At 41.6% G+C, this 13,302-nt stretch overlaps 1 protein-coding gene across 1 annotated transcript in view; it reads left to right on the top strand.

Moving 5' to 3' along the window:
• Positions 1–13,302, top strand: part of LOC134571822 (heparan sulfate glucosamine 3-O-sulfotransferase 4-like) — a 189,711-nt gene that overhangs the window by 152,513 nt on the left and 23,896 nt on the right. The gene's annotated exons all lie outside the window — the stretch shown is intronic.

Here is a 13,302-nt window from a genome sequence, read left to right as displayed (position 1 = left end):
TGTAACAAAATATGGGATCTGTGGCTCATGGAACCCACCACTGAAACTTAAGAAAAAAAAAAAAAAAACGGGAACCGGAACGACTCGAGACCAAGCCTCATACACCACACTCCAAACCAAACCCACCCCTCCCCCCCTAAAAGAAATTGAAAGGAAAATAAAGTAAAGATTATACTGACAACAGATAAAAAAAATAGTAATAATGAAAAAAAGGGGCAACCGGCCACGACAGGAGCCACGCACAAACGCATAACCCATAGGGGCCACGACACCTGTGTCCAAGAAAGGACCATAGGGACATACGCAACACCGTAAAGCCGCACAACCCACAGGTCAGGGATGCCTACTCACTCCCTCACCACCCCCCCTACAACTCCATCGGAGACTCCAAAGTGTGGAACCCCCAAACCACACTCTATCCTCGAACTGAGTTTAATCCCCTCTCGCCCCTTAACTTTTAGTTTTGGTTCCTTGTGCTGCAACAAGGAAACATGACCATACGTTCAAACTTGTTTATATTTGTTTTGGTTTGTTTAAATGTCTAGAAACTCGACAGAACAGAATCGCATACGAGAAAATAATGTTGCATTATCAGATAACTACTCTACCTGTATATACCTCTCTGTATCACAATGTATTGTTGCACTGTTTGCACTTTGGCTTTTGCATAAGTCCACGCAATACCTTTTGTACAACATCCGTGTACTTGTCAATTCTGTCAACCGGAAAAAATAAAGAATAAAAAAAAAAGAAACAATGGCTACGTATTAAGATTCAGTGCCCTGTTAGCGCATTTGAAAGTGTAATTCCCCAAATGTTGCTAGACTTAAATAACTCCCATGATTCACTGGCCATCTATTCCATACAAATAATTCTTGGAATTGTAGGTCATCAATATCTGGGAAGACAGAGTTTGAGATATATGGGCTAAAGGAACGCTGGTCCCACAACTATATAAGTTTCAACACACATACATAATAACACACACATTTATCCCAGGACCAGAGTTGTAGGCAGGTGTTGCCTCTAAGACGTTTGAAGCAAAATGCAGGATGTGGTGCTATGAAGATGTTTTTTTAGAATGTTAAGAGAAATCTCAGTCCAGTAATAAATCTAGTGCATTCCATTATAAGAAAAACTCTGATCTGTGCAACAACTTTGAATTCTGAAAAATCACCTGGCTTCAAACCACAACTCTTAAACTGTAATTTCTGTTGTACGGATTTCTTTTATTGCCACTTAACGTTAACAGAAGCATAATTACCGGTATTATTATGACTATTAATATTTTGAAAATCTTGGTTCATTTGTGGTTAGAGGAACTACAGCATGCAAGCATTATCTGCAGATTGTGGTCATGCAGCGGGAGGGTTTAAATCATATATGAACCTCCTGACACCTCGCCAAGGGGAGAGGGCCCCCTCCTATGTTATCCCAGGGTGGGCATCTTTCCCAAAAGCTGTCAGGCTTACAGTAAGCGGGACAGTAGCGGTGAGACAGCAGGAGGAAGGTTACAAGAGGTTATGAGTTCTTCAATAAAGATTAGTTTCAGGGAAAAGATTATATCTCGGATGATTTGCTGTTTGTAACCTCTAGAAGACCTGAGGAGAAATGGATTTGATGACGTGTCTGGGGATACAGAGCGAGGTTTAACCCTTTAGGCCTGATGTACAGCCGAGACAATTTTAAATAAAGGACGCAGTCTGGAAAATGTGAAGCAGCGGGGGTCAGCAAAACCGATAAAGATCGTATATCGTCACCATTAATATAAATTCACATCATTCACTCGACGATTTAGTTTTAAACAAAAGTATTGATTATTTCAACCAGATTTTTGTTTCCTTTCACAGAGTAAAGTAATTTCTGTTGTAAACAGAGAATTAATTTAATTGGTCTAAAGGATTACTTGCAATATATTTATGTCTCTGCTGGAACAAAAGACAACTTTGCCAACCATGAGATAGGCAAGTGTTTAGCTCTTCAACGGATGCACATCACAACTAACATGATTCTTGGCCAAATGACAAATACAGAGTAGTTGTTCACATCCTGTGCAGTGTTTGTGGTTGTTTTTTTATTGACTTTTTCTAAGCATCATGTGAGCTGTGACTCATTAAAATATATGAAAAGTTAATTTTTATGGGGTAGACAATACAAGAAACATATTTTATTATAATTTTTTAAAGCGATAGGTTAGAAAATGTTATATGTCTTGGCATCTTGTAATTAAAACCTTCCTATTGGTTTGACCTGCTAAGGGATGTGTCCCCAATTTACTGATAGCTTGGGTGTTCAAAGGGGTACTAAAGCCATCTACAAAACTTTGGTGCAACATGTAGCAACATAATTTAAAAATAAATAAAAAAATAATAAACAATTTTCTTCCATAATTCCATACATCGTAGGCCTCTATAACAGCATGCAATGTATAATTGTTTGTTCTAATTATACTGCTACATATCAGCCAACCTTCTCAATTTCAGTAGGACAGTCCTCATTTCCGTGTCCTTTTCCAACCAGGAACTGTCGTCGACATGCACAGCACATGCACATCATAAGTCTAGGGCACTAGGACCTGCAGTGATCTCTGAAACAGTCTGCTCTCAGTGGGCTCGCCTGACTGATTGGCAGGCAGGTGTCACTCTCTGACCCCTTTAGCTCCCTCTCACCGAAGTCCCAATTCTCTGGACACCAGGGTTACGATGTATGCTGCTGTATGTGGTGCAAAGGCTTCTGTGATCTGTAGAAATGCTGTACAGTAGAAAGGTTACCAACAAACTACAAGTTGCAGTCTCTTATGTGTCAATAAACAACAGCTATACATAGATTTATCAAACAAGCTCAACATTACCATAGAATGTTAAAGAAACACCGTGAATGGATACTGCCATGTCTGGCCAGAACTCACAACAGAAGCTGCAAAACCCGGGAATTTGCAGCAAATACGTGAACTTCAAATCAGTTTTTTTAATTTTGAATTTGTAATTTTCTGCATAGCATATCTTTTTGACACTTATCTATACCTTATCTGTCCCTTTCCAGAAATGTTTTATCCCTTGCAGATGAGAGGAATTACGAAACCTCCATTAAATCAGGTGTATAAGACAAATGGACATTTTAGGATTTTTTTTTTCTTTTTATTGATACATTCCCTGTTTTCCATGGAAACGACAGCAAGAAAAAATTTCCGTTGCATGAGGCGTGTGAACGCTTTGCATCAAAAATATATTTTCCTTCAGTAGTGAATAGGTTAATGCAGTGACATTGGGGAATTTATCATAGCCTTGTATTCATCTCCATTACTTGAAGCCGTTAGAAAAATAAGTGTTAACAATGCTTTTGGGCCATTCCTTTGTCCTTCTCTGTTCTGCATTTTATTTTGTGAGGATATCTGCCTGTTAATGTTAAATCAATAATTGTATTTAGTGTTAGGCTGGATTTTTGCACTAAATGACAAGTGATAAGCAGGTTTAGCCCTTGTTAATTGGTCTGTGTTTGATATTTATACTAATCAGAGAACTCAAGTCTTAAGGCAGTTTAGCACTAGCAAATCTGTTTATACAAACTAGAATCATTTTACTCTATCGACTGACAAGCAACTGCTTGCAGTTAATTATTAGATCGGCTTGGTCTGGATGCTAAAGCAGACTCGTTTTTCTTTTTTTCTCCTACGTGTAATAATTATTCCATATAATTCTGTTATAACTGAAGATTAAAAGTAACAATATCATTTAAGTAGGGAAAGGGCACCATATAATGACAACATATAATATATCAGCCGCATGGCGAGCATTTTCAGTTGTTTGTGAAAATATGCATTGCACACTTTGAAATTCCGTGTTGGATAAGCAGTTTTATTTTTGAAGCTCTTCTTCGTACTATTCTTATTGATTTTTAAATTATTTTGTATTTAAATACATTTCATTTGCATCTGTTGTTTTTATTTTAATTAAGTATATTTTTAGTACATTTTCCAGAGACCCATTATAGTTTGGGAACACAGAGATAAAACAATAAGTGTGATCCACTAACTTGCACAGTTGATCACTATACTAAGTGCAATCAGGGCCGGCCTTAGGGGTGTGCGAGCTGTGCGGCCGCACAGGGCGCCATGGAGCAGGGGGCACCCTGTGGCCGCATAGCTCACACGGCAGGGGCGTATTAGCCACGAGGCAAACAAGACATTTGCCTTGGGCGGCATTTTCCTGGTGGCGGCAAAAAAAGCCGTCCCCAAATGCCCAAGGCAAATGTCTTGTTAGCCTTGCGGCTAACAGACATGCTAGGCGGTCGGGCGGCGCTGGTGGGCGGCTGGCGAGGGAGCACTTCCTCTGAGCTGTCTGCTCAGCTCCCTCGCGCACCGCAGAGTGAGGCTGGGAGCCAGAATATGACGACATATTCGGGCTCCCAGCCTCACTCTGAGGCGCGCAAGGGAGCTGAGCAGACAGCTCAGAGGAAGTGCTCCCTCGCCAGCCGCCCGCCCACCCGCCAGCCAGTGCCGCTCACCCAGCAGCCACTGGACCACCAGGGAGGAAGAGACACCCCCCCCAGCATTGCCAAAGGTAAGGAGGCTGGGGGGGTGTTTAAATACATTTTAAAAAATGTGTTAATGTGGGTGAGTGTGTGTGTGTCTGTTAGTGTGTGTCTGTGTCTGTTAGTGTGTGTGTCTGTTAGTGTGTGTCTGTGTCTGTTAGTGTGTGTCTGTGTCTGTTAGTGTGTGTCTGTTAGTGTGTGTGCCTGTTGGTGTGTGTCTGTGTCTGTTAGTGTGTGCCTGTTAGTGTGTGTCTGTTAGTGTGTGTCTGTGTCTGTTAGTGTGTGTCTGTTAGTGTGTGTCTGTTAGTGTGTGTGTCTGTTAGTGTGTTTCTGTTAGTGTGTTTCTGTTAGTGTGTTTGTCTCTTAGTGAGTGTGTGTGTGTCTGACTGTGTGTGTGTGGCTGTCTGCCTGTGTGTGTGTGACTGTTTGCCTGTGTGTGTGTGTGTGTGTGTGTGTGTGACTGTCTGCGTGTGTGAGTGTGTGTGCCTGTCTGCCAGTGTGTGTGTGTCTGTCTGTCTGTGTGTGTGTGACTGTCTGTGTGTGGCTGCCTGCCTGTGTGTGTCTGTGTGCCTGCCTGTGTGTGTCTGTGTATGTGACTGTCTGTATGTGTGTGTGTGTGTGTGTGTGTGACTGTGTGTGTGTGTGTGTGTGTGTGTGTGTGGCTGTTTGCCTCTGTGTGTTTGGCTGTCTGCCTGTGTGTTTGTGTGTGGCTGTCTGTGTGTGACTGCCAGCCTGTGTGTGGCTGTCTGCCTGTGTGTGTTTGTGTGTGTGTGGCTGTCTGCCTGTGTGTGTGTGTGTTTGTTTGTGTGACTGCCTATGTGTGACTGTCTGGGCAGACTAGATGGGCCGAATGGTTCTTATCTGCCGTCACATTCTATGTCTGTGTGTGTGTGTTTGTGTGTGGCTGTCTGTGTATGACTGCCTGAGTGTGTTTGTGTGTGTGTGTGTGTGTGTATGGCTGTCTGCCTGTGTGTGTGACAGGGTGTGTGGGAAGGGGGAAGGAGTTGGGGAGGGGGAGACGGGAAGGGGGGGCGCTGTGAAGATTTTTCGCACAGGGCGCCCAAATGCCTAAGGCCGGCCCTGAGTGCAATGACCTGGGCTTGGAGTCTCTTTATCCACCAGCATTCACATTAAAGCAGATCGTGGATTGTTACAGCAAGAAAGAGACAACCAGCTTATTTCTTGCTACAAACAGCAACAACCTTTATTTTAAAACAGCAACTTCCAGGCAGATAAATCAGCATGGGGGGAGGCTCTGCATATTGTGCCATGTGACACATTAAAGTCACTTTTTGTCACATTTCTCTCCCACCCACCCCCAAAGAAAGTCCTGCTGCCAGGATGGGACCTTACTGCCCTGGTCACAGGCTGCAGGAGGATAGGGCTACCCCTCTATTCTCCTAGACAGTCCATCAGCATTGCCATGTGACTCGCCTTTGCGATATTGGATGGTAAAATTGTACTGCTGAAGTGCCAAGCTTCACCTCAGCAGTCGCCCATTGTCACCTGCCACTCGGTTTAGCCAGCAGAGGGGATTGTGGTCTGTTACCACCATGAATTCCCCGCCATGGAGATAGGTTTATAGCTTCTTGAGAGTTCAGATTACAGCAAGGCACTCTTTCTCTATGGCCGCATAGCTGACCCCTCGATCCAACAGCTTCCGACTGAAAAAAAAGGCTACTAGATGCTCGTTCTCCTGGTCATCCACTTGATTTAAGACCGCCCCAATGCCATACGTAGAGGCATCCATTTGCACAATGAATCGCTTGTTGTAATCTGGGGCGGCCAACACATTGTCACATGGTAAGTACATGGCAATTAAACTCTCTTTCAGCTGGCAAAAGGCAGTAAGAAGGGACAACCAGCTTATTTCTTGCTACAAACAGCAACAACCTTTATTTTAAAACAGCAACTTCCAGGCAGATAAATCAGCATGGGGGGAGGCTCTGCATATTGTGCCATGTGACACATTAAAGTCACTTTTTGTCACATTTCTCTCCCACCCACCCCCAAAGAAAGTCCTGCTGCCAGGATGGGACCTTACTGCCCTGGTCACAGGCTGCAGGAGGATAGGGCTACCCCTCTATTCTCCTAGACAGTCCATCAGCATTGCCATGTGACTCGCCTTTGCGATATTGGATGGTAAAATTGTACTGCTGAAGTGCCAAGCTTCACCTCAGCAGTCGCCCATTGTCACCTGCCACTCGGTTTAGCCAGCAGAGGGGATTGTGGTCTGTTACCACCATGAATTCCCCGCCATGGAGATAGGTTTATAGCTTCTTGAGAGTTCAGATTACAGCAAGGCACTCTTTCTCTATGGCCGCATAGCTGACCCCTCGATCCAACAGCTTCCGACTGAAAAAAAAGGCTACTAGATGCTCGTTCTCCTGGTCATCCACTTGATTTAAGACCGCCCCAATGCCATACGTAGAGGCATCCATTTGCACAATGAATCGCTTGTTGTAATCTGGGGCGGCCAACACATTGTCACATGGTAAGTACATGGCAATTAAACTCTCTTTCAGCTGGCAAAAGGCAGTAAGAAGGGACAACAAGTTGATGGGTCACTTTCCACTCCTGCCCCGCCTCCAACACACTACTCTCCCTGCACAGCAGTCCCCCCTCGCAAAAGATCCTCTCCCCTGTGGCCCTACCTCTCCTGTCTCCACCCTGTCCCTCATCCCAGCTAAGCCTGGGTCCACTAGGGTCTCCAGTCTCAGCCCAGGGAAGTTCAGTCTTAACAGATACCTTGCCAGACTGGGAGTGCAACCTTCATGTATGGTTGTCACAGTGCACCCCAAGCCATGCAGACAGCAAGTCGTGGCGACCCCTTTAAGAGAACTGGCTGGTTTTGAACTCACAGCTCCAGCATCCCAGTCAGGTTCTTTACCTTGCTGTCCACTAGGTGGGTTCGGCATCTGCTCTGATCCATCTGCTACCTGATTCCTTTACCTGTATTCCCTGCCACTATGCAGCAGCGCACAGAAGTGTCCTCGCAAAACTCTCCTGTCCGCCGGTGTATTTCTCCTTCGGCGGATGGATCAGGTGACGTGTACCATGACCCCCACTCTGCTCCAGGATTCTATTTAAACTTGTATCTCATATTTAAAGGGACACTCCAGGCAGCCCTTTTAGAGCCTCGTGAAGCCGCACCCCCTATTTTGTCAAAATAACAAAATAGGCGGGCGCGAGCAGGGAGCAATCAGACGCTTCCATTTGGAATCGTTATTGCTTCCTTGTGCGCATGCGCGGCTTCGCCGCTCAAATGTGCACATACTTCATAGGGCAGCATTCATGCCGAGTCCTGAGCGCACTACCACCCATGCGCGCAGTGTGCGTGGCTGCGAGTTGAGCTGACTGACAGCTCAGCTCGCGGTCTTTGCCCGCCCCCTCTCCTCTGCTGACAGGCAGGAGAGAGAAGGCACGCACGCAGTGCCTTCTCTCTCCTGCACACGTCAGACGTATTTTAATACGTCTGACGTGTACATGGCCTTTTTAGGGCCATACATGATAGTGACGGCCACCGGAGGTATTCCTATCAATTTTCTCTGAAAATACAGTGTTTACATTAGATTACCTGCAGGGAGCTATAGATCTCACCTGAACAACGACATTAAGCTGTAGTTGTTCAGGTGACTATAGTGTCCCTTTAAGCTAGTATCTCCATTGGAATAAAACAGGAAATTATATAAAGCCTGGACTGTTGGTGGGCCATGAGGACTGAGTTGGAGAACACTGTTCTAGATTATATAAATAAAATTAATTTTTGTTCAGTTCTGGAATACCTCCATATTTCTTTAAACTAAGGATATGCAAATTATTTTAATTACTTTTCAGGCTGATATCTCAAATTAAGAAACTGAAACAATGCTATTGAAAAAGCAAGGTGTTTGTATATTTATTTGAAATGCATTCATTTTATAATTTAAAGCCAAAATACTTTTGCATCAAGTACTAATCTTGCCTCCCAACACGGTCCCCTGCAGACTGGAGATACAGATAGCAATGTGAGTCATTCCGTATCATTTCGTGTTGGTAATTAGTTGCATGCTTTTAGCTATCATGCATACAAATAAGACTGAGGCATTTTAATTTCTCTTCCAGCATGCAGCATTCTTTTTTATTTAAAACATCACCCCTTTAATTAAGTGCTTTTCATAATTACTGTTTTATGTTTCCAACGCTTCGGAAGTAGATTGAAGCATTTTGATTGCATAAACTGTGCCGATTTGGCTGGCTCCCTGCAATGTAAATATATCCCAGACCTAGAGGAAACTAATCACAGAGGGATTCCAGAAAAACATGTCTGAAGCCACATAGGTTATTCTCTGAAACCCTGAATCCAGTTGCCAAAATTTGGAATAGTTTAGGATTTACATTGACTCACCTGAAATTAACTGTAGTGTATATCAACAGCTGAATTAAAGAAAAAACAAACAAACAACATTAAAAAGGTGACTCAAAATTATTCTCATTTACCCCTACAAGGTAAAAATTAAGATACGTGATTGAAGGGGGTGGCACCTTTCCACTCTCTTTTCTTCCTTCGTCCTGTGGTCAGCGTACCTGTGTACCCACTTACCAAAGGAGAACAAAATTTGATTTTGTGTTTTAATTGTTAAACAAACCAAAAAGTTGAGAATTAAATGTGTACATTCACTTTCAAACAAATTGCTATTCATCGAAAGTTTTGTTGAACGGTAGGTTATCTTAATTCTGTAAAACCGAAGAGCCATATGGATGCATCATGACACAAATGACACAGACAATGGACAGATAGTTTGATTCGGAGTTCTGCCTGTGGGGCCAAGAAAACATGATTGATGGAAAACCATGATTGATGGTTTGGGGACAGTGACTAAATGTTGACTGTATTCCAAGATCAAGTGAGAAATGACTAATAGAAAGAAAAAAATTAGAAACAGTAAACTAATCCATTTTTTTAATTAACACTTTTAATAAATAAATATTATGCATATAAAATTAAGATTTTTTTTTTTACTTGCTCATCCATTTATATTTATATTATGTATATATTTTTCTGTATTCTATTTGGCACATTTCCACACCCCTTGGGCTAAATCTCCCATAATGCTCTTGCGACCATAAAGCATCAGGGGAGATGTAGTCCACAACATCTGGAGTGGTGAAGTTTGCCTACCTCTAGTCTAAAGAGACGTCACAAAAACCCCAAAGGCCAATCGGAACTCTCAGATCTGAAATAGCACTGTAGATAAATAAATATACCATTTCCTAAGGCTTATACTTACAGGAAAAAAATGAAATAGTTTTAATAGTGTATTTAAGATTGCAGAAGAAACATATTAGTTGGACTTGGAACCTTGTACAAAAGGGAATATTAAACACATTTTGAATGGATACACAGATTCATCTCTTCTTGACTCAGTGTGATAACAGAATACACTGACTTACATTATTGGTTTGTTGTATTCATTGATATGAAATGGTACAGAATAAAATACATTGGATGCACTGAACAAGTCTACATATATATTATATGTTTGGTTGTCACTAAAGATCCAAGGAGAGAGAGAGAGAGAGAGAGCGGGGGCCAAAGTTATACACAAAGATATTGATATATGATAATATATAATAATATTTGCATTACTTGAACTCTTGTTTATCCAGTGCATGCCCGGCAGAATGTGAGCACACTATAAAAATAAAAAAAATAATATCAAGTATTTATATACTGTATAGATTTTCTACCAAGCGAGAACATTAGGAGGGGGGGCATGGAGTCTTCCTCCAAATGCAAGGAGTTTGCAAGAAATCGACTAGGACAGGGAATAATAAAGATTTATGATTTTCATTCTGACGAGGCCAGAGATGCTGTAGCCGTTCATGGAGGCTGAATCGGAGCTGCCTGAGTGATTCCCATCACTTCCACACACAGTGATTTAATGTCCGTCCAGAGAACTGTCAGTTGCTTCTGCTGCTTCAGATAACAGCGCATTTTATTCCCCTCCAGCTGATATCCCGTGTCACTCCCTGCTGCGTTTTGGGGAGCAGGCAGCAATGACAACAGCCAGTTCTAAGCACACACAAGCCAGAGGGATTATGTCATTTGCAGTGAGAGAGTCTGAATGGTCAAGTAAGAGCCTTCAAGAGTCCCGGCAGCCGGGATTGAAAGCTACTGGAGTTTGAATTGTGCTGGTGTTTGTTGTGCTTGCTGTCAGTCTAACATTGAGCAATGGAGACATAGATAAAACATGTTAGACAATATATTTCCAGGCTGCTTTTATCACACTGCAAGGTGTTTTTTTTTGTATTCTTATAAGTGCCCTATATTGTGCAAATACATTGTGTTTGCATATTTAAATCTATAAAAACATTCTCAGTTACTCCTTAAAAATTGTTTATACATCAGAAGGAAACAAGAGACATCCCAAGCAACACTTTCAGAATGTTAATTCTGTACATATACCGATGCACAGAGTTGCATTCATTGGCTGAGAGCTGTCAGCTGACACTCTCAGCCAATAAATGGCCGGCGCAAACTTCGATCTTCAGAAGCCAGGGGCATGCCACTGGCCACTTGAGGACCCTTTAATACCAAGCAGGGACCCATTGCAAAGTAGTTTGCCCATTACTGGGAAATGGGACCATGGTTCTCCTAGCATTAAAACCACTATAATGGACTGTAGTAGTTATGGTGCTTGGAATAAACCTTTAATTAAACAATTAAACTAAAGTGGGCACCATTTTGAAGACAAATATAAGATCAACCATGCACAGTCCGTTGCTGGACAGTGGTTCATTCAGATTCTAACACTTCTGATTGTATAAACAGGGCTATTGGTGGTTGCAAACAAGCATGAGTATAATTCAAGATTTTGTTTTTTAATTGTTTGATCTTAACATCAGGGGTGTTGCTAGGTTCCAGAAAGACCTAGGGCATAAGTCCAAAGCAAAACGTGATGACTCCAACACTAGCAGGCAGGTGGGGATACACCATGACCATGTAAAGTCCATCCATTAGAATGGTGCAGCTCCAAACAGAACCTCATCTTAGACAGTTCAGGAAACGTCTGTCATGAAGACTTGTGCACAAATGCATTTCACATGGTTCAAACGAATCAAATTCATTTTAATCTCTGGCCAAACGACCTGATCTGCCTGACGCCACAGGAAAAAAACGGAAGAATTAATCAAATGATTAAAAAGCATTTGATCATTTAAACTAGCTGAAATGCATATATTCAGAAGTCTAATGTCCTTTGCTGCCCTGAGATTAGGGGGTCTCCTAGAATGAACGGGATCAGGGAATCCATGCATTAAAGAGAATATTAAATATTTGGAAACATACTATATACAACATCTTTGCTTGCTACATTAGATTTATGGGGCAGCATGTGATTTTTTTTAAATTTAGGCATGAATCACATTATAGGTCCTTAACTCCTCCACATGTTATATCCTAGGTTTTCTAACAGAATTAAAGGACAGCAGCCACATCAACGCTATTTTTTATATACTAATCCTTTCATCAGGCTTTATATATGTTTAAAATATGAAGTATTTGTATAAAAAAAATCCCGCTTTAGTATATGACAAGATCCTTCAACCATATACATGCACCTTAGGTCAGACAATGTTTGAAAACTGACATTTAGTCTCTATAGTCTTCACTGTGCAGGGAGTGAAGCGTGGAAGACTGCAAAGATTTACTGTTGGTTTTCAAACACTGTCCGACCAGAAGTGCATGTGTATGGCTGTTACAACCTGTAATATTCTAAAGGTAGGGATAAGTATTTTTTACAAAAATATATATACTTCATTCAAAAAAAATATATACTGCATTTAAAAACAAAAAAATCCTTTCAAAACTTGGTGGAAGGATTATTATTTAAAAAAAATTGTTTTGAGGTGACAGCTTTCCGTCAACATCCTCAGCTAAGCCATCCTAGGGTTTGCATTTTTAGAATGTTCATGTACCAACGCAGGTTCTGGGCTACTGATGACATCATAGGAAGTGCTCAGTAAGTGCTCTCTCAATGTTTCCACAAACATTTATTGTAGAGGGAAACGACATCATGGTGGACGGGGAGGGAGGATGGTATTTACTGGTTTGGACAATGGCAAGATAGTGATTATGTCCGTGAGAGATAAAAGTGAGGAAAATATACAGAGAATATAGTCTTTGAGTATTTGAGTATATTAAGGTTTTGATTGACGTGCATCTGTTCACTGTCCCCTACACATCAAACAGGGGAGAGAATAAGGGACTATTGAGCACTAATAAAAAGTTAATCTCTATGCTCATAAATCTTCACACTATCTTTCTCTGTGTATCTCCGCTTCTCTTTTTCTCCCCTGCTCCCACATGAGCCAATCTGAGATGTAATATGAACCGAAAGTTCAGTTCTTCCTTGAAATTTGAACAAACCCACGGTTGACCCCACTACCCCCTGCTGGTTTGGATTTAAATCAGAGCCTCGTGGCTCACTGCACAGCTCAAGTTAAATACTGCTCTAAGCCCAGGAGCTAAATACTTTTTTCACAAAGGGATTTTTCTCTCTTCTTATCTTTCTTTTTCTTTTCGTTTTTAATTTTAGATTTATATAAATGCATCAACACACTTACTTTCTATTTTTGTCTTAAAATACATAATGTTAACTATTTTCAGGAACAAAATGAGATATTTATATTAGATTTATTTTTAGATTATATTTATTTGTAGATGCTTATTACTGATTCATCTGGTGAAATTCTACATTTATATATTTATATCTTGTCTATCTATAATAG

This window comes from Pelobates fuscus, chromosome 8, assembly GCF_036172605.1.
Source record: "Pelobates fuscus isolate aPelFus1 chromosome 8, aPelFus1.pri, whole genome shotgun sequence".
Classification (NCBI taxonomy): domain Eukaryota; kingdom Metazoa; phylum Chordata; class Amphibia; order Anura; family Pelobatidae; genus Pelobates; species Pelobates fuscus.
The sequence above is the reverse complement of the archived record's forward strand: the minus strand, read 5'-3'. Positions and strand labels throughout refer to the sequence as shown.